The sequence below is a fragment of the Callorhinus ursinus genome, unplaced genomic scaffold, assembly GCF_003265705.2.
Source record: "Callorhinus ursinus isolate GAN/ISIS: 27379988/994484 unplaced genomic scaffold, GSC_fseal_2.0 scaffold1, whole genome shotgun sequence".
Taxonomy (NCBI): Eukaryota; Metazoa; Chordata; class Mammalia; order Carnivora; family Otariidae; genus Callorhinus; species Callorhinus ursinus.
Window position 1 is genome coordinate 16,241,856 of NW_027397063.1, and position 23,128 is coordinate 16,264,983.

The 23,128-nt window shown below is 33.8% G+C and overlaps 1 long non-coding RNA gene across 2 annotated transcripts in view; it reads right to left on the reverse strand.

The window, feature by feature from the left end:
* LOC141373447 (uncharacterized) overlaps positions 1-14,746 on the reverse strand; it is a 37,584-nt gene extending 22,838 nt beyond the window's left edge. Inside the window, exons 1-3 of one of the 2 annotated variants that reach the window (XR_012379503.1) lie at positions 14,694-14,746; positions 14,508-14,606; positions 12,031-12,134 (exon numbers count right to left, since the gene is read on the reverse strand). This is a non-coding gene — a long non-coding RNA (uncharacterized lncRNA). Of the gene's footprint in view, positions 1-12,030; positions 12,135-14,507; positions 14,607-14,693 lie in introns of those variants that run through there. The other variant, XR_012379486.1, reaches the window with a different exon arrangement.
* Positions 14,747-23,128: the final 8,382 nt, after the last annotated feature.

Below are 23,128 nucleotides of genomic sequence, written 5' to 3' on the forward strand. Positions count from 1 at the left end.
AGATGTAAATTGGAAAAAAAAATTCCCTAAAAACATAACAAAATGAGTCAAAGACAAAATAATATGAACTTTGATATAAAAGTTGATCTACCTCAAATATGTATTATCAAAATAATTTGACAAATGGCAAAAGAAAATGGTACAAGAAAGTTTATTATAGCCTTCCTTGCATTTTGAAAGTATGCTGCAGAGACTGGACAAACACAAAAGATAATTTCAGATAAGGCTGAGTGTTATAAAGGAAGTAAAATAGTGTAGTTAAGCATGATGGGAAGGGACTAATTTAAGTAAGATGTTCAGAGAAGTGGCATTTGATTGGATTCTTAAATGGTGAGGAATTAGCTTGCCAATTCAACAGTTCTAGTCAAAGTATGAGCAAATGATAAAGAATTGAGATGAAAATAAGCTTGGGATTTTCAGACATAAGAAATATGGTCTGTCTGTGTTAAGCAAGGGTAAAAGCGTAGGATAGAGTTTGGGTGAGGCATTGTAATCATGGGTGATAGGTGTCATAATAGGAAAACCTAAAGATGGGAACCTATTTTAAGGCTATGAAATTCCTGGGCGCCTGGGTGGCTCAGTCGTTAAGCGTCTGCCTTCCGCTCAGGTCGATCCCAGGGTTCTGGGATCGAGCCCCGCATCGGGCTCCCTGCTTGGCCAGAAGCCTGCTTTTCCCTCTCCCGCTCCCCCTGCTTGTGTTCTCTCTCTCGCTGTGTCTCTCTCTGTCAAATAAATAAATAAAATCTTTAAAAGAAAAAAAGGATATGAAATTCCTGTTGGAACTTCTAGAAATTAAAAAGTCAGAATGTCAGTCTGGATCATATAATATAATGTTTTAAGCCCTAGAAGAGACTATGTATTTATTTAAATGTGCACAGAAGCCATTAGAAAAGTTGGAGAAGCAGTACAAATATATTTATATATTTTTTTTTGGTCAAATATATTTATATTTTAAAGGACCATGCCTTCTTTTTTTGGGAGAATGTACTCTGACATGGGATATGTTAAGATTAGAAGCAATGAGACACATCAGAAGCTGTTATAGTAATGTAACTTCTATTAATACATTTAATTCGTGTACATGACCTTCATAATGCATTTAATTCATATATTCATACTCATATTGTGTAGATCATGACCTTAACAGTTCCACTGTAACATTTGGAAAAGCTCAGTCCATTGCAAAAATCACAATTTCATAGACACTAAGAGCAGTGAAAGCAATAAGAATAGAATTGGAATTCCAGAGATGGCAGGACTCTTCTTAGATGAGCTGACTATCCTATCACTGACTGTTTTCTTCTTGGTGACATTTGCTAATTGTAAGCTGGGACCAAGGAGGGCCTTGGCTCTGGGTCAGACTTGCCCCATGCTGAGGAACTCGACTGAAAGTAAGTAAAATTGTCGTTCTCTTGAAACTTTACAGGGCTGTTGGAAGAAATAGATAACTTGAAAATACCCAAATACAGGTGAGCCTAGGTGACTCAGTCAAGTGTCTGCCTTCGGATCAGGTCATGATCTCAGGGTCCTGGGATTGAGCCTTACCTTGGGTTCCCTCCTTGACAGTAAGTTCCTCCCCACCCCCTACTCAGGCTCTCCCTTGCTCTGCTCTCTCTCTCTCTCTAATATATAAATAAAATCTTAAAAAAAAGCAAACCCATTTAAAAAAAAAAGAAAAGGAAATACCCAAATACAGCCAGTTTTCCCCAAAGAAAAAATTCTGAATCTCCATCTGCTAGCTGGTGGTTTTGTTTATGAGTAAACAAAGTAATAACTCCTATGATTATGTCATACTTAGCACAGATCTCACCAGAGAAATGGAGACGGCCTCAAAACACAGTTTTCTCTTCAACATATCTGAATGACTTAGAAGCAGGAGGAATCAGGGAACTGGAGAGCTAAACATAAAATATCTGCAGGTCAAAATCTCCCAGGTTTTCCGGGCTGAAGAAAGAGAGATCTGACAGGGTCTCAATCCATAGATTGAAATGTCCTAAGAACATGCCCCAAGAACAGAAATGGACCAAGGGTAGACTGAATCTGCGCATTTGAAGACTGCACATTTAAACTATCTAACTGGTTACAGAGACAAACCATTTCAATCTCTGTCTAATTTGAGATCAGATCTTTACCCTGTCTTCCTATAAGGGAAAGGGAAAGCCCTCGTTGGCTTTGTGAAGGCACTATGGTTTTCAAAAAAATAACCAGACATGCAAAAGGCAAGTAAAAGATGACCTGTAATGAATACAAACAGAAGGATAATCCTAATAGTGACATTAGTACACACAAGGACTTATTATTAATTTGATCAATATAATATATGATAGTCAAAATGATGAAAAGCTGGAAATTGTAATAGAAAAATTTAATCTATAAAATAGAATCAAATGTACATTTTAGATTGTAAAATACAATTTCTGAAAGGAATCAAATTTGTTGAATGATTTCTATATTATAGAAATAAATATAAATTTCTAAATTTAATCTATAAAATAGAATCAAATGTACATTTAAATTGTAAAATACGATTTCTGAAAGGAATCGAACTTGAACGATTTTTAACAGACTGCACAAAAGACAAGATTTGTTATGCATTTTATTATATATAAAGTATACATACCATGTATTATATAAATGTAAATATTATATATGGTATATATGAACATTAACACCGATTGTGTCTAGAATTATTTCTGACTCCTTTTTTATTTTCATTTTTTCTCTTTTGATTAATATCACTTGCATTTTTAGACTGGATAATTGGCATTCGGTACTGAAACAAACACCTCCTGAATCTCAGTGCATTAACACAGCATTTTTTTTTTCTTTCCCATGATAAGTAAAATGCTAATATTTCTCGTCAAGTGGTCCTCCTGTACAATTCTCCACTAAATGATGACTCTGGGACTGAAGTTCTTATTATTTAGTGGCTACACAATGCCCCAAGTCCTCATAGTACCCTGCATTTAGTTGTTCAACTAGAAAAAGAAATTTTGGAGGACTGTGCAGTCACCCCCTGAGCCCCTCAATGACGTGCACAGCACTCCTGTCTACCATCCCCTGTACAGTTGCATCATCGTTTCATTGGAAGCTGGGAAATGGGAGTGCCTGGCAGGTGGACAACTCCCTCAACTTTGCACAACAAAAAGGGGACATGAATCTGTGCAGTTCAAGCAATCTTTGCCACAATTAATGCATGCAATGAAGCAAATTACGATTTACATGCAAAGTGCATTGTTTCCACATTTGAACTATCCAAATGGTTACTTAATCTATGTCTTTTCTTCTATTCTCTAAAGTCATCCCTTAAATTGTGCCTATTTATTTAATTGGGCAAAGTAAATTTTGTACATCTTCAATGTATAAAGAAATTGTCTCAAAGTTTTAATTGCTTGTAATTTATCAGAGAAGGATTATTTGTCTTTTCATGTTTATCTGACTCTTTTTAATGTACAGATTAGATTTGTGCTTCCCACATTTTGAGTTTACAGGCAAAAAAGAAAAAAATTATGGGGTTATTCTGTAAATATTTGCATAATGATGCATCTCTCATCCCTTTTCATATTTTTCCTTCCAAAATAATTTTTCATAGAAAATGTATAATTCCTTCCTAATGCATTATCACTTTAACTAGGCTTTTTAACCACTATTGCCTTTAAAAAATTTACTTATTCCTTTTCTCTTTCCTTATGTTAAAAAATAAAAATTTTTTAAAAAAAATATTCGCAATCGTTTCCTTTGAGTATAAGTTGGTGAATCTATATTTTCCAGGTAGCTTCTGTTCGCCTTCCTGGTTCACTTCCCCATCCTACCCTCTTCTCAAAGTCTTCAAGTCTGATCCCTATGAGAACTTTAAAAGGCACCCATGCACACTTACTACCAGAAAGTTTCAGCAAATGGGAACCCAAAAGAGATAGGAAAAGGGAGGATGGTAATCTCAGTGTACCTATTCTCCTGGGTCCATCCATGACCCAACACAGTGATGGGTTGGCTCTGTCTCTGGGCTGAAGTACTACTACATCTCTCAAGATGGTCTCTTCCATAGGACTCTCTCCTTCTAGGTTCTGGCATAGCTCCTTTCCCCTTCCAATCCTACTTACTGCTCTTTCCTCTATTATTTGCTGCTTTGTATCTAAAAATAACATTAATACAAATTAAGTGAAGAAACACAAATATCCATTATAATTAAAACATAGGTTACAAATGTATCCACACTGAACCTCACTATTATTTGGCCATAAAAAATTTTAACCTTATTATTACTACAGTTTTATGTATACTATTATAAGAGACTATGGTAATTCTGTTCTTTATAAACATTAATATTGATTACAAAATATCATTTATGGGCCCAAAATACTAGGCTAATAAAGAGACAAAATGTTGATGTGCAATTAAAAACACTAATCACATTAAAAATAACATTTAGTGTTTTATTGCTTATCATAAATATGCATTTTAGAAAATTTATGGGAAGAGTCTAGAAAAATATATAAATAGAATAAGTGTTATTTTAACTTGGAGATAACCAATTTGATTATAATTAGGTTTATTTTCCAGCTTTTTCACTGCATGCTAAAAAATCATGATAAATATAGACTTAGATGATAGATTTTATAAAATTGTTTTTATTCTTAACATGTTTTATAAACTGATTATCAGTAATTATTGTTCTTTTTTCTTTCTTGATAGAACAGTATTTTTAAATAAAATAAACTCTTGATTAACACATGATCATAGTTAAAAAATGTAACATTTTTAAAAGTACATTGTTTTAGAACGTAGTACCATTCATCAAGATGTCTGGCTCTCCTTCTGAGAATATGGGAGACCTGTACTGTTTCACCTCAAGTGGTAGGCATGTCCATGTTACTTGCTATGAAATAGACATTGTGTGCAGATATGAGTAGATATGTGTGTCACTTGCATGAAAAGCATGTACTTGCTGGCATTAGTCTTTCCATGTCTCTCTTCTCTTGCAACAAGGATAGTGGAGATAATCTTTCCGTCTCTATGGATTTTCCTATTCTGGACTTTCTGTAGAAATTGAACCATACAATATGTGGCCTTTTATGTCTGGCTTTTTTCCTTTAGCCTAGTGTTTTTAAGGTTCATCCATTTTTAGTGTATTCTTCACTCATCCTTTTTGAGTCTCCATTAATGATCCAGGTTTCTGGAATTTTTATTAAGTATAATTGATGCAATTCTTAATATACTATATTGTTTCATTGAGTTTTCTTCCATTTTATATTATCTATCTACCTTTTCAAGAGTAGAAAAGTTTAAAGGCAAAATATATTTGATTCTATAGCTGATCATTATCTGACTAAAAAGTAAGTATTAGCCAGCCCAATGACAGCTTAAAGGGAAATACAAAAGTATTTTCTTTTGCTGTTGTAATACAATCTCCTAAATGTTTCTAAAAATATATTGGAATTATGAGGACTTATCTACCTTATGTAACTCAATGTGAAAGGAAACGTAAATCACATAAAAATTTAAAAATCTAAATAGATATATTCTATGAGCAAAAATATTGAAAATATTTATTTTGATAACTGATAGATTCTTAGACAATTTCTGTGACATTTTAATTATGCAGCAACCATCCTTTTTTCATAAGTAGAAATGAACTATATCCTGAAGTCTTAGGATCAAAAGGCATTACATTTTACTTTAATATATGTGAAGCTCTGAGATGCAACTCAGCACCTAAAAAGCTACAAACGAATTCTTCACCCTGGGTATTACTGACAAAAAGGATTAAATAAATACATTTGATTTCTTTTCTTTCTTCTACAGCATAAGCTAGCTACAGAAACAGAATAAAGCTTCAGAGTTCTTTTTTGTACTATACTGCAAAACTCTTAACTAATGTAAATTGATATTTAACAACTTTTTCTCTTCCCCGTGAGGATTTTGTGCCTTAAAAAAATCAATTCCTCTTTCAACAGCCCTAAAGTTAGTTTGCTTACTATAAATTTTGTTTTTGCTAAAATATGTATTTTCTTCCTCACTCCTGTTATGTTACTGCTTCTCTTTCCTACCTTTTCTCACTGAACCTCTCTGCACGCCCAAGGATTCTTCAATATCATAATGATGTATTTAATCCTCTAGTTATATTCATCTTTCCAGAATCTCAACTTCTTTTAGAAAAGAATTTTTATTTTTAATTGAAGGGTTAAGCTGTGTAATGAGTTTAACATATGAAGAACAAATAGAAGATAAAACATAATATGCAGTATCAGACTCCTGTCATTTTCAATGACTCAGGGTCTTATGGCCATGTCCTTTGTTATTTTTCCAGTGGTTATTTACAGAAGCTTTTCCAAATAAAGGGACTCCTTGACTAAGCCATTACCAAGTCATTTCTAAGATCTATGCCCTGCATAAGTGCTGCTGTTTGGGTGAATATAGTTTCAATTTCTAAAAAATAAAGGCCAACAAACCATCCAGTGTCGGACCCCACACAGAAGCATAACATGGGATTTCTATTATGTTCTGAAACTTTATCTCAAAATGCAGTGCCTTCCAGTATTGTAGTTAACCACTACTGTTCTGAATTTTCTGCTCTGAAAAATTTATGAGATAGTCATGGACTTATCGTGAAGGCCTAGCAATGTGTTCATGTTGTTACTCACTTTCATGAATTTTGCACACATAAATTACTTTAATGTGTCCACTTGTCTAGGCTACAGTACCCCTTTACTTAGTCAAACAGAATTCCAGGTATTACTGTGAAGCTATTTCATAGATGTGGTTATCATCTACAATCAGTTCACTTTAAGAGATTACCCCCCAAAATATAGGTGGGACTCAGTCAGTTGAAGGCCTTGCAAATGAAAACTAAGGTTTCCAGAAGAAATTCTCCCTCAAGACTAAGGCATTAAACCCTTTCTAGCCTACGGGGTTACCCTACAAATTTCAGTCTTGCCAACCCCACAAACATGTGAGCTAGTTCCTTAAAATAAATCTCTTACATGCTACCCACCTGCGTATGTGTGTGTGTGCACGTGTGTGTGCGTGTGTGTGTGTGTGTGTGTGTGTAATCTGTTGGTTCTGTTTCCCTGGAGAACTTGACTGCTACAATCGTCATATCTTTCTTCTCCACCTTCCCTTCTCTCATCTCCAAATGTCCCCTCTCTCTCTCCCTTCTATTCAGTGGTGCTTGTGCTGGTCAAAGTGATAGCTGGGATCTGGCTGAGGGGAAGATATATTTAGTTGAGTTTGGTGGAATATATGTACCTCATTTTGCAGTGACTTCCCTCTAGATTTCTCCTTTTTATACATGTTTCCTTTCTTCCACTATATCCATACCATTATAATATCCTCCACAAATGCTTCTTTTTCCCACCGTGCTGATACGTGCGCAGGGCTAGAGTTATAACACAGTGTGAGCATGCCCTCCAGAACCTGTCCCTAGCGTGTGAGTAAGTAGAGGAGAAAAACAATGTTTGAAAGAATGACACAGGAAACTAGTCTTTGGAAAATTCTTACACATCTCGGAGACTCCATAAAACATTATTTTGACAGAGATCTTCTTTCTAAATTAAAAAAAATAATAATAACTCTATGGGCGCCTGGCTGGCTCAGTCAGAAGAGCATGTGACTCTTGATCTCAGGGTCATGAATTTGAGCTCCACATTGGGTGTGAAGATTACTTACAAAATTTTTAAAAATTAAAAAAAATCATGAGGACATTTTAAAAATATTTTTTAAATAATCTTAGAATTTGGATGAATAAATCTGAAAGGGAAAATATCTGAATAAGAAATAAATCTGAAGTTAACTTTTACAAGTGATAAATTAAAAATATATTTTGGTCAACCCTGAGTGAAAGATCTTTCTATCCTTTCTATAGAATATATTTTAAAAACTGTTACATAATACCGGTAATCTAAGAATATACAGCAAAAAAGTAGAAAAAATATTACAGCACTGTCTCAGGCTAAAGTTAATTAGTAAAAGTTTTATTTTCATGGATTGTGATGCTGGTGGTATTTGTCACCTTTCTAAAAAATTTATAATGTTTTAATGTTATCTCTTCCTAACCATTTCTTTGTATAGCTAATATCATATTCATAATGATGCATACTTGAGGTTAAATTTCTAATCCAAGTATAGAAACTTTAGGTGAAAAAGAATCCCTGCAGGGAGAAATCCCTGGTTCCTGTTCTTTCTCACCGTAGCTGTGGCTCTTGTGACAATCACCTGGGCTGCTACAGCATCACAATCTGCCACTATCCAGTGGTGAACCCACAGCCAGTAAAACCTGTTTGTCATGGCCAGGTAATCACACCGCATTCCATGCTGAGAAGAGGCAGGCCACCTGTTTGTGAAGAATCAAGTTCATTGTCCCTTGATTGATGGCCTCTGGGCAGCATCGGTTCTTTCCACGCCCAAGTGCAAGACAGTTCTCTTCTTTAAACGGTCTCGCACCACAGAATAGCATTATCATTAAATAAAAGTGAGTTAATGGAACTTAATTTAGTGAAATATTATTCAGCCTTTACGAAGAAGGAACTCCAAGTGAAATAAGTCAGGCACAGAAAGACAAATATTGCATGATCTAACTTATAAGTGGAATCTAAAAAATCAAACTCCCAGAAGTGGAGAGGAAAATGGTGGTTGCCAAGGACTGGAAGGAGGGGGAAATGAGGAGATATTGGTCAAAGGATGAAGTTGTGGGAAAAGATGAATAAGTTCTGGGGATTTAATGTACAACATGGTGGTTATAGTTAATAATACGGAGTTGTATATTTGAAATGTGCTAACAGAGTAGATCATATAGGGCTTACCACAAACACACACACACAAAGATAACTATGTGAGGTGATGGATATGTTAAATAGTTTTATTGTGGTAATCATTTCACAATGTATACGTATGCTAAAACATCACATTGTATACTTTAAATGTATACATTTTCTACTTGTGAATTGTTCATGAGTAAAGCTAGGAGACTTTTTTAAAAAAAGAAATACAGATGCATTCAATTGTATTAGAGGCTAAAGAGAAATATCACTAAGATGGGAAGGATATTGATTCAGAAAAGGTATCAATCCCAGAAGAAGCATCAATCTTCCAACTAACCTGAATTAATACCGTAAGATTAGTTTCTGACTCACGCAAATTCTCCAGGACACCTATCCTGCATGCAGTGACTCAGTGAACATGGTGGCCTTAATATCATGGCTCTTTATTCTCAACACAATGCCTCTACCTGAGGAAACAGACTGAAGAATCATGAAACCTTCTTTGCTGCCTCAGGTCCGAAATGTCACATATCTCTTATGCTCATATTATATTGGCCAGACAAATCAGTCTTACACATGGACACAGGAAGAAAAGGAGAACTGGATAGTGGCGAGAAGTGGATATTGGTCTACCTCAGAGACTGAGAAGTGAAACTTCGATCTATCAATTACTAAGCTGTAATGCTAGGAGAATGCTTCCTCTGTGGTTATTTAAATAAATGCAAAAACTAATGGATTGAGTCCTGGAAAAAATCATGGATTAATTTTTGTAACTATCTTATTTGTTGTTACATTCCAAATTCTATTTTTACTATAAATATATAGTTTATATTGTAAGACATATATTAAATGTAAAATATTTATTTAAAAGGAGTAATTACTAACATGTTTATCAGAGGGAATGCACAAGGAAACATTAGGTCAACATGAGGCAGACAGTTTATGGACATAGATTATAATGTTTCTTGCAGTTTCTAAATCTTTGGGGTTGGATATAAGGCACAACACCTCTAAACTCTCGGGGCCTTAACATTTATATTTTCTCCTTAGACATACAAATATAAAATGCACATAACCTTTCAGATCCAATCATATACATCATAAAAAAAAAACCAAAACAATCACTTTTTTAGAAAATGTAAGTAAAAATGATAAAAGATGTATACCAGTTTGCATCCTGCTAGCAGTGTACAAGGATTCCCTTGTACCCCCACCCTTGCAGCATTTGTTATCTCTTGTCTTTCTGTTATCAGCCATCCCAACAGCTGTGGGGTAGTGTCTCATTTTGGTTTGTATTTGCATTTTCATCTTTGTCCAGAAGCCCTGTTGATTTAAATTTGCATCCTCAGATCCATTTATCTATCTATGCTGGAGAACTGCATGAGGATATTTAATTGGCATCCCAAAATCAACATGTGTAAAACAGAACTAATATTCTCTCCTCCTCACTTGATCTTACTCTAGGAAATTGATTCTGGCCTGGTATTTCCTGCTTGTTTAAAAATTTAGCCAACATACTTTCTTCTTAGCTTTTGCTGCATCCCAAAGATTTTGAACAGTTGTGTTTTCATTTTCATTTGTTTCCATGAATTTTTTTAAATTCTTCTTTAATCTCCTGGTTGGCCCATTCATTCTTTAGTAGGATGCTCTTTAACCTCCAGGTATTTGAGTTCTTTCCGACTTTCCTTTTGTGATTGGGTTCTAAGTTTCAAAGCATTGTGGTCTGAAAATATGCAGGGAATAATCCCAATCTTTTGGTACCGGTTGAGACCTGATTTGTGACCTAGGATGTGATCTATTCTGGAGAATGTTCCATGGGCACTAGAGAAGAATGTGTATTCCGTTGCTTTGGGATGGAACTTTCTGAATATGTCTGTGAAGTCCATTTGGTCCAGTGTGTCATTTAAAGTCTTTATTTCCTTGTTGATCTTCTGCTTAGATGATCTGTCCATTTCAGTGGGGGGGGGGGTGTTAAAGTCCCCCACTATTATTGTATTGTTGTCAATGTGTTTCTTTGCTTTTGTTATTAATTGCCTTATATAATTGGCTGCTCCAATGTTAGGGGCATAGATATTTACAATTGTTAGATCTTCTTGTAGGATAGACCCTTTAAGTAGGATATAGTGTCCTTCCTCATCTCTTATTACAGTCTTTGGTTTAAAATCTAATTTGTCTGATATAAGGATTGCCATCCCAGCTTTCTTTTCGTGTCCATTAGCATGGTAAATGGTTTTCCACCCCCTCACTGACGGTTGCTGGAGTGGGGGTGAGGTGGGAGGGATGGGGTGGCTGGGTGTTAGACATTGGGGAGGGTATGTGCTATGGTGAGTGCTGTGAATTGTGCAAGACTGTTGAATTACGGATCTGTACCTCTGAAACAAATAATGCAATATATGTTAAGAAAAAAAAGAAGAAGAAGAAGAAGATAGCAGGAGGGGAAGAATGAAGGGGGTAAATCAGAGGGGGAGATAAACCATGAGAGACGATGGACTTTGAAAAACAAACTGAGGGTTCTAGAGGGGAGGGGGTTGGGGGATGGGTTAACCTGGTGATGGGTATTAAAGAGGGCACGTTCTGCGTGGAGCACTGGGTGTTATGCACAAACAATGAATCATGGAACACTACATCACAAACTAATGATGTAATGTATGGTGATTAACATAACAATAAAAAATTAAAGAAAAAAATTTAGCCAACAGCACAAATATTCAACAATTCTCAAATCCATTTTATTTCTCCTCATATGTTATGAACATCACATATAATATCAATTCCTGACTCTTTTACCTTCTCTATTGATAACTTTTTTTTTTTACTTCTCTCCATTTTTATGGACAACATCCCCTACTTGAAGTTTTCTTCTTGTTTTAACTAAATTTCTGCAAGAGCTACTAAACTTATTTTCCTGTCTCCATTCTTAAACTTATTTTATGTATCATTCACAGGAGTCAGCATTTTACTTTGAAAATGCAAATCAGTTTATTCATTTCAGTATTTTAAAACTTTCACTGGGGTTTCTATTGAAAATGGAATAAAGTCACAGTTGTTATTGGATTAGAAAGATCTGCATGATCTCTCTCCTTGCTCTACCCCTCTGGTCTCTGTGCAACAAAAGGGAACAAAGATAATCCATCTAGGGCTGAAAGAAAACAATTAAACTCTCTCTATTTTTTTTAAAGATTTTACTTATTTGTTAGAGAGAGAGAGCTTGGGCAAGAGAGAGAATGAGCAAGGGTACAAGCAGGGGGAGCTGCAGGCAGAGGGAGAAGCAGGCTCCCTGCTGAGCAAGGAGCCTGATGTGGGACTCGATCCCAGGGCACTGCGATTATGACCTGAGCCGAAGGCAGACGCTTAACCGACTGAGCCACCCAGGCGTCCCTATATTTTTAAATTGAGAAATATATTAAATTTAGTATTACACATATTTAACATACAAGTTCCTACTGTCTCCTTTATTTTATTTCATTGTATTAAATTTTATTACATTAGTATATTTTGATAATATATACTACTAGTGCTTGTACTTAGACAATAACCGGTATAAGTAAATGTGTATGTACCTTTTTTGTACAAAATGTTTATGTATGGATACTTAGTTTTAAAAGGTAAGGTGTGCATTCAAAAAAAGTTTGAAGACCACTTTTCATCCCATGTCTATTCTTCTCTCTTTGCTGTTTGTATTTCAGTCACAGAGTCTTCTATTATTTGAACCTATTCTTTGCTACCTGAGGCCCTTCTCTCATATTGTCCTTTATGAAACCCTAATTGTAATTTTCCCAACAGAGATGTAAGCCCAAAAGACAGTAAATCCAAATGCTTGCTCAAGAGAAGACTCCCAGTATCTAGCACACTGCTTTGTATATATTGACAGTAGTTACACTTTTCTTGAATGAACGCTTGTTTAAACTTATATAATGAAAATGCCTTCCAGAAAAGTGAAATAAAAAGCTTGTAACTATAAGAATATATATATTATTGTACTTTTGCAAAATAAAGACAAAAAATAGTGGCGCTTTAAAAGAGGGAAACACAGAAACTTTCCAGTTAATTCATTAGAAGAGATATTTTACATTACTATAGTGCCTTTTATACATTATCTAATTAATACTCAAACAGCCCTAAAGAGTACTTTGGGGAAGTGCCATTTGAAAAAAAAAACAAAAACAAAAACAGAAATAGAGAACTTAATTTGCCAAGGGTCAAAAATTTGGTCAACAGCACAGCCCTTTCCAAAGACCCTAGACTTCATGTTTCTTATTCCTGTGACTAGAACTGTGAGTTAAATTGATTAAGCTTTGTGAAGAAGGAAAAAGCTAATTCACAAAATTAGAGAGCTTGAAGTGTCTCCATAGATCATCTAACCAATCCCTTTTTTCTGAAATATAACTGAAACCAAATATCCTCATCCCTGGAACTAAATTTGAATATGTCCTTGTAAAATAACTCCAAGAGTTTTCATATGAACTCTAAAATAGAATTGAAATTATATTTCAGGTAATTATTTTAGCAGAGAGTAGTTTACAATAATTTTCTAGGAAAATAAAAGAAAGAATAAATATTGCCTGAATTATACAGATAAGTTCATTTGAAATTTTTATTTTATCACATGAAATGTTTTTTAAAAACATTTTGTACAAATTAAATATTTTCTCTCTCAGTCTGAGCCTCCTTCCTCTATTTTCTCATTTTTAGAGCATTAGAAAAATTGTTATTCTATAAAGAATTCTTTATACTTAAATACAGTGGCCATTTCTCTATTTCTATGAAAATTGCTCTTGCCATAATTCTAGGTTAAGAAAGAAGACCACTAGTTCCATTTAGTTAATAACTTTGGCATATGTTTAACTACTTCATCTGCTCAATTAATTCTTATCTGGCTTTATATTTCCTAATTCCTATGAGAATAAATGAGAGCATTCCTGACAGAAGATAGTGGATAATGATCCTATAACAGAAGAAATGAAAATGCTTTCTAGAAATGTGAAATAAAGGGCTTGTAACTATAAGAAGCTTTCTTCCTTACTAGATTGTAGGGAGCAAAAGTTAGAGGAAGTACAGAATCATGTGGCAGAGGTAGACAAGAATTAGATCACTTGGCATTGGAGACCTTGTTAAAGTTATTTATCCTAATAAAATTGGAAACCATTGAAAGATTTTATTCTTTTAAAAAAGTTCACCCTTGAAGAAATGTAGATAATATACTAGGAGGAGCTAATAGTAATTCGGAAGAAATCAACTAAGAAGCAAGTGTGTAGTTTAAACAAAGAGATGGTGGGTACTTGGGGTTGGAGTAGCAGATACTGAGAAAAATGTCCTGAAGAGATATGGACATTAAATTGACAGGACATGATTGGAGATAAACCTGGGTGTTGGAGTTGGTGAGTTATCAAAAATGAATATTGAATACTGCATTGTACAACAGGATGTCACTAGTGGTTTCCATGGAATATAGAAACGGATGGGAAGATCAGATTGGTGTTGAAGGAGTATTTCATGATGTTCACTTTGAACATTTTATTTGTGAACTGCCTTTGAAATATCCCAAAGGAAAAATAAGAAATAGATTGGCATTGTGGCAGAGAAATACTAATCTGACCTAAGGATATAAATTTGAAAGACAAGGAGCATAAGTGATCATGAGCAAAATAAAAGGTATTAATTACTAATGTATGAAAACCCCAGTGATTCTCCTTCCACTGCTCTTGTTTCCTCCCTCATACTCTCTGCACTCTATATGGGGTTTCTATTTACCTGCTCATTTCCATTCTGTAGCTGCTCCCAGGAACTTCTAAGGCAGATCTGTCATTTCCAGCTATGGTTGGCAGGTTTTAATACAGGAGAATCTGGGGACTATAACAAAGCAAAAAAGCTTCACATAGAAACAGTCATTAAATGATAAAAGGCATATGGCTAAGAAGTACAGTTGTTCCCTCCTACCTGCCATTTCACTTTCCATGGCTTCAGTTGCCCATGGTCAACTGTGGTCCAGAAGTAGCTGATCCTGCTTCTGATATATTATCCGAATGCTACATCACAATGCTTATGTCATTCACCTCACTTCCTCTCATCATGTAAGCATTTTGTTATCTCACTTCATCACAAGAAGAAGGATGAGTACAGTACAATAAGATATTTAGAAAGAGACACTATATTTACATAACTTTTATTACAGGATATTGTTATAATTGTATTTTTTCATTAGTTGTTCATCTCTCTTTGTGCTTAATTTATAAATTAAACTTTATCACAGGTATGTATGTCTAGGAAAAAACATGACATACACAGGGTACTGTACTATCCATGGTTTCCAGCATCCACTGGGGTCCTAGAACCTATCCCTCACAGATAAGGGAGAAATACTGCAGTAGAGACATGTTCATGGTATTTAGGCAGGAGAAATGACGAGGTGAAAGGTATAAAGGAATAAGAAAGGAGAGGCATATTAAGAAATGTCACTTGGATTAAGTTTTCAACATTTGAAAACTTTTGTCTATTTTCATATTTTTATAACTAGAATTTTTTAAGTATTGTATTTGTTTCTTGAACTATGACGATAACACCATTCTGTGATTGAAACAAATTGTCACAGCTTCAGGAGCATATATGCCTTTTATTCCAGGTGATTGCTTGGAGATGCTAAGACCTGAGCCTTTGGGGAGGTTTATTCATCTCTAGTCACAAATATTAAATCCCTGTTGAGTGTTTAGATCCTTAAATCTTGGCTTACTTGGTGGAAGGCCCAATAACTGAGTTTCCATAAAAAGTGCCTGAAGGGTGAAACAAATTGAAGTCAAAGATTTATCTTTTATCTGAGAAATGAAAAGGCATAATTTATTTAAGTGGAAATCACATGACACAACTATTTTAATGATCATTTTCTTATTAAATAAGGTTTGTTTTTTCAACAAGTCTTCTAGCCTGTCTCTTGATTTTGATTTACTAATCTATAAATAGAGACGACATCCTTTTATGAATTGTATTTCTCAGATTTGTGTTAAAGTTTTTAAATTTTTAATGCCATTTCTTTTGTTGGGGAGCATTTTGGGATGCTGTTATTGAACATCTGTTAAAGAATTATGTGAGCTAGAATGGCATTCTAGAATACTGTTTTAAGCTGTCATCAGTTGCCAGTTCATTGCAATATTAACTATAGAAATATATATCTCAAATGAATTGATAAAATATATTTATTTAAATATTTTTATCCTCTGTTATCATAAAACAGGTGTAATTAGTCTGGATGGCTTTCCCAAGTTTGTGCAAATTATCCTTCGTCTTTTCTTAAGTCTGGTAGGATACAAACCCTTTTTATGGTTGCCAGTAAAAATACTAGGACAGAGAAAATGGAGAATAAAACACTAGTTAGTACTTATTGGGTGTTCTGTATATTTAATTGGTACCCTTAACAATTTAATCTTAACAACTGTTCATGGTTTGCGTAAGACATGTGGATGTAGATGTAGAGTTCCTTTGTTGGTAGAACTTCTACTGTACAACTTTCTCTTGATTTTCCACAGCCTTGATTCCCACAAAGTTGATAATGTCAATAATCACAATAATAATAAGAGGTGCATGCTTATAAACTACAATGAAAATATAATCAAATCATATAGTTTCTGGTAAATAATTATTTTATTTTGTGATAAGCATAATAGGATGTTAAGGAATCAAAGAATATGTATGTTAAAACTTGCACTTGGTTAACAGATGTTTTAATACTAACAGTAATGTTTTGAAGATCAAATATAGCCCCAAAATATAAATAATTGCTATTAATAATAATGGGATATTGTATTTACAGTAAGGGATTGCTATAAACTGAATGCTTGAATCTCCCCAGAATTCACATGTTGAAATCTAATCCCCAGTGGGATGAGTTTGGAGGTGGGGCTTTTAAGAGGTAATTAGGTCCTAAGTAATGTCCTTACAAAAGAGGCCTCAGAGACTTCTGTCTCCCCTTCTGTCATGTGAGGACACAGCAAAAAGACACTGTCTATGAATCAGGAAGCAGGCCCTTATCATTTGCCAAATCTGTAGCTGCCTCGATCTTGGATTTTCCAGCCTCCCGAACTGTGAGAGAGAAATTTCTGTGGTTTATAAGCTACCCAGTCTGTGGTATTTTGTTATAACAGTACAAATGGGCTGAGATAAAAGGAAGCATATGTTCCAGAGTCATGCCTTCTTTTTTTTTTTTAACAAAATTAATAATCCAAAAATTACTACTCACAAAGATAGCAAATATCTTCAGATCCTAAAGCAGAGAAGTCTTAAATCCTTATCACCCCACTTAGTAATACTCAATAATACTAGAACAGCCTTAAAACTAAAGAGGCCTATAGAAATTCCAAACTCAGGGATAGCGAGTTCTCTGAGCCATAATCTAAATTCTCCATTTCCATGCAACAACAAACAAAAATATTCCAGTGAAAGAGCAAATTACAAACATACTTTAAATTATCCTTGGAATATTGGTCAACCCATTCTGTTTATTTACATCACTTGTATTCTTCATGCACACCAGTATTTCAACATCCCAAGCTAAACAATACATTCAGATTTAATCACATTTGAATATTAAAAAAAATTCTCTAATATAGTCTCCCAAACTCAATCAAAATATCCATCATGAAATTAGCCTAATTTGCTCTACTATTCAAATGTATAGGTAATGTTATTAGGTTCAAATAGCTGTTTATAATAAATTCATAATGTGTTATTTCTCTTATGGGAGATATTGACAATAAATAATCAATATCAAGCTATCTTTCTTAAGAAATGTTAAAGAAATATAGAACAGATGCATCTAAATCTTTCTAATGCAAGACTTTTTCTAAATTAAAATAGACATAGGAACACTGTTAAAAAATAGTTTTCAGTAACAGTTTTAAAAAAGAAGCACAATTAGATTACTCCAGCAATGTTTCTTCTTATTAGCCAAGAGGTCTACCCACCCTATTTTATTTTATTTTGTTCTTAAACTTAATACATTTATACTTATACTTACTTACACATTTGGTATAATTATGTCATTTCAAAATTTCCCTTTAACGAATATGGCATATAATCACATAGATTTGACCAAAAGCTTTATATATTTCTTAACCATACTTAACTAGGGTAGAAAAAATATATTTTCATTTTTAATAAAAAATATAATTATATTGAAGCATATTCTTCTCAATGTACTATCCCAAGGAGTATGATTATATACTGGTTGTAAACCTGTGGAGGACTTCCGGGGGCTGAATTAATTTATGTAAATTAGGAGATGGGAAAAAAAATTAACACTCTCCTGGATAGTCTGTAATGGCACAGGAAAAAGAAAATGTGATGAGATTGAGATATCTGACATTTTGCCCTCTATTGTGGAAACTCCAAGATCCCCTTTCTGCTGGTAAGACCAGCGATGTCTGGGATTGTGGCTGTTCTGTTAGCCTGATTCCTTGAGTGACTATCAAGGGTAGGGTTGTCGGATAAAATGCCAAATGCCTAGTAAAATTTGATTTCCAGATAACAACAAAGTTAGTAGAAGTATATCCTATACTTACACTATTTGGGGACATTTATTGCATGGGATGTATTTATACTAGAGAAGTATTCATTGTTCATCTGAAATTCAAATCTGAGTATCTTTTATTTTTATTTGCTAAATCTGGCCACATTAGTGAAGCCTCCCTGAAAATACATAACAAGACATGTAGAATGAACAAAAAAATAAACTTACTTATTTAAATCATGAGATTATTACAGTAAAGCCTAACTAATTTAGACTAATACGTCTGCTTGAAGTCAAACATCTATTTGTGCCAGAAAAGAGATAATTATATTCAATTAGGTTGTAAGATATTTAGATATACAATTTATATAGAAACAAATACAGATACAGATACACGGATTATAGGGTATTTGAATTTATATCTTGAGCCTTAAATTACAAGGTCCAATTTTATTTCATAGTTAACAGAATTATCCTAATTTATGTCTATATAACATTTAACTTTCCCAACAGAATAACAAAAAATTAAGCATTGTTGTTTAATTCTTAATTCTTTACCATATGCAAATTTCAGCTTATCACGTTATGCAACTCTGAAATTTATATTTCTAACATTGACTATGCATTGACAAACATTTTTCTAAATCAACATTATACTAAGTCACTGACAAATGGCCATCTGGTAAAAAACTCAGTGCAGTGTAGCCAAATTTGAAGAAAACCTACCAAATGAAAAGCAATGCTGGAGATACCTACATAATTATTTTGAAAGCCTACAAAGAGACAGATGTTGAATGCCTAGAATAATTTTTTTGCATCTTACTGAATCTTACTGTGTTTGGATATTCACTTTTTCTATATAACCACAGGGAATCATTTCTTAAAAAGGTAAAAGAAGAATGAAAGAGTAGTTTAAAAGATAACACTTTTGTATACTCTGCATGCTTTTGCTTTTCGTTTTCACATGAGGGTAATAAGTATGCATCTTTGAAATTGTATCTAGGCAGGATATTTAAAATTAGTTCATTTTAAACTCAGAAAAATTCCATTTGAATAAAAGGCAAATACAGTTTTCAGGTAGCATATACATAGGCTTACATACCAGCTTTGAAATATATCTCATAGCAACTGGGACTGGCACTGACTGATAAAATAGAAAATCTTACCTCCAACTTGAGAAAAATGCTTACTACTCCACAGGTTTTCAACATTGCTTTAAAAACAATTGTAATAGTTGATCAAAGAGGGAAAAAAGAAACAGAGTTGAGCACTAGGAAATAAAGAAAACCATACAGTATAAAGTCTTCAAAAATAGCTATGCAGCTAATATAAATTTTTTTCTTTACAAGATACAGACTAAAATTTTATAACAGGGCATCTGTAAACACTCATATTGCTCAGAAAGCAAGGAAGATTTAAAATTAAATCAGCAATATTTTTGCTCTTTTTTGGGAAAATTTATCATTGTAAATTCATTTTTTCAAATTCAAAAGTATTTTAAGTTGTAATAACGGGTTCAACAAAATTGTTGTACTGCATGCTAGCCACAGTTTTAAGTGTGGGTTTTGAAACAGCTAAGTAACAAAAATATAATACTTTATATAGTTTTCATTCTAGTGTAAGAATATAGAAAATAAAATAAATAAAACATTATATGACAGATGGTAGTCATTGCTAAGGAAAAATGTAGAGTAGGAAGACAGGCAATATTGAAGTGGGAATGGTTCTTATGGAGACAGTGACCAAAGGACTGAAGAATGTGAACAGGAGAGTCATGGTGAGGACATAGACAATAAATAAGACCCTGAAGTGGAAGGCAAAGATTAGAAACAGTTAGGAGTCTCAGAAAATACAGCTGAAAGTTAATAATGACCAGGATCAGGATGATAGCAGTGGGGCAGAGAAAGGCAACTGAATTCAGAAAATACTTTAGTATATCTAGATAGGACCAATATATTTACTGACACTTTGGATATAGTATGTGAGAGGAGAAATGAGGTCAAGAATTCCAAGGTTTTTCCATGAGTAAATGAGTAAATAAACTTACTTATTTAAATCATGACATGAAATTGTCATCCTTAACTGAAAAGAAAACCAAGCAAAAGCAGGTTTGGAGTGGGAATAGTGCAGATTAGGAGTTCACTGTTGGACATGAGAATTTTGAGTTGCAAATTGGACATCTAAGTGAAGGTCTGTAGTAGGAATTTGAATATACACCTCTGAAATTTAGAGAAAGGGGAGTGGCCTGAAGTTACAAATTTGAGAGTCATTAACATGTGGATGGCAACTAAAGCCATCAAGTGGTATGAAACACCAGAAGATAGAGTTCTGATGGAGAAAAAAGCAAGTAGAAGAACAAAGCCTGGTCAAAAATCAGAGGATTGAGAAATGATGAGGAAACAGAGAAAGATAAAAAGGAATAATGTAAGAAGTAGAAGGAAAACCAAGAAGTACGGGATTCAAGAAGACATCAGAAAATAGTGTTTCAAGGATGAAGGAATATTAACTGTGACAAAAACTGCTGAACGGTCAATTGAGATGAGGACTAGAATTTGTCATCTTCCTGACCAAACTGACAAACTGAAAAATAAGGAGAAGAAATAGAAATCCATACCAGGGCTTTTTTCAAGTTTTTGAGTTGCTAATCTCTGTAATTCCCTAGAAGAAGGCAATTATTTTTATTGACTATATTTTTAGGGGAAGGAAATTTAATGGGCTTTATTTGTTTTTGTTTTTGGTGGGTTTTTTTTTCACCATAAAATCCACACTACAAATGTCTGGGAACCACTGTGAGCAGTTTATCCCATTGCAAGATTATCCGTTTCAAATACTCTCCAGATTGGAGGGAATATCATGGGATTATTTTAGTTTTAGGTACCCCTGGGCTCACCATGAAGCAGATATGGATAACATACCAATTATTATTTACATCCTCACTAGCAGATGGGGGCCCCCTAGAATCCATCATAATAAAGAACTGCTGTTCTAAAGATCACTGCATGTCCGAGTGTTTTCTTTTATGGAAGCACACTTAGAAAATTGTTTCAGTTTCTTATAGGAAGACTACAGAAACATTCTGAGTATCTACATTGAAAAAACCCTTCCTCTGTGATAGTCTCTTGGACTGTGAACAGACTCAGGTTGGGAGTTAATTGACAAATTAGGAGTATATTTTATAGTAGAATGAGTAAGCATCTATTCATTCTTGTTACTTTCACTATTATATTATATATAACCATTTCTTACTAGGAGCAGGGAAAGAATGTTCATGGGAACAATCCAGCAAGGATCTTTGAGCATACCTTCTTAGTATTGAATAGTGTGCACCATAAAAGAAATTCATTCTTATACAATCTAATCATGGAAATGGTAACCTTTCACTTCTGCTGTGATATATTGACCAGAATCCAACTACTAGCCTGAGTCCACACTCAAGAAGGGATTACAAAAGGCATTAATACTAGGAGTTGGAGATCAATGGAGGACATCATATGTGTTTGTTTAGGACACAAAGGGACATATGTACATGTATGAAATTAGTGTCATTTAAAGTGTGGGAAGCTATGTTTTTTACATTTAATTTACGTATAATCTTATTAAAAGATTATAATTGACTACTATTTAGTTGCCTTAAGAAACATGATTGTATTTTTAAAAGGAGTGAGGAAATTAAAATTAGTTGCTCAGCTCCGCGCTGAGCATGGAGCCTGCTTAAGATTCTCTCTCTCCCTTTGCTCCTCCCCTGTTCATGCTCTCTGTTTCTCTAAAAAAAAAAAAAAAAAAAAAAATTAAATATCTATCCTCTCTACATTTGTTGACAGGCTGAAAACTAGTTATCACTTCTCATAATGGGTGTATGAAAGACAAATAAATACAAGAAAATAAAATATAAAAAGCAGGGCTCAATTTCACCACCCTGAGATCATGACCTGATCTGAAATCAAGAGTCAGACACTTAACTGATAAAATAAAAGAAAATTGAATTCAAGAATCTTATTATATATTTGAGTCCATTTTAAGTGACCCTCAATGCAGAGCACTGATAAAGTTTTGATTTAGGGAGAAGAAAGGAAAAGGTAAATAAGGAAGAAGAAAAGAAGAAAATAGGAGAGATTAAATAATTCATTTGTGATTGATTCAGAGACCACCTAAGAAAAGAGTTCTCTTACCATTTTGGCACAGTAAACAGAAGAGTTGAAAGAATAATGAGGTAATTTTAGAGCATTTTATTTTCCTGCCAATTTTTTTATATGACAATACTAACGTGGATATGAATTTTTCATATAAAAGGATATTAAAATGAAAATTATCTTTGGGGAAAATATTTAGTGGTTTGAAGCAAAATATTGGTGAAAATGAGAATATCAGACTGACAAAGCCTCAGGAACTATTCATATAGATTTTGATAATTGTTTTGATTTCTTTAAAGAAATTTTGCAAAGCACTGTCTAAAAGACATTAAATTAAGCAGAAAAAGACATTCATCATTCAGAACATATGAAATACAAATTGGAAACATATTAGGTTGTCTCCTTAATTGAAAGTAAAAGCACATTCATTGGATATTTCAGTTGAAATAAAACTTTTTATAACTCCTATTTAAATATATAATATAGCTAAAGAACCAATTCAACTAGAATAAAAATGACAATAACCTTATTTTGTTCCTCTGACAAGAGAATCTTAAAGGAAATTTGCAAGTGGCATATTTGATAAAGGGTTAGTACCCCAAATCTACAAAGAACTTATAAAACTCAACACCCAAAAAACAAATAACCCAGTTAAGAAATGGGCAGAAGACATGAATAGACACTTTTCCAAAGAAGACATCCATATGGCTAACAGACACATGAAAAGACGCTCAACATCACTCATC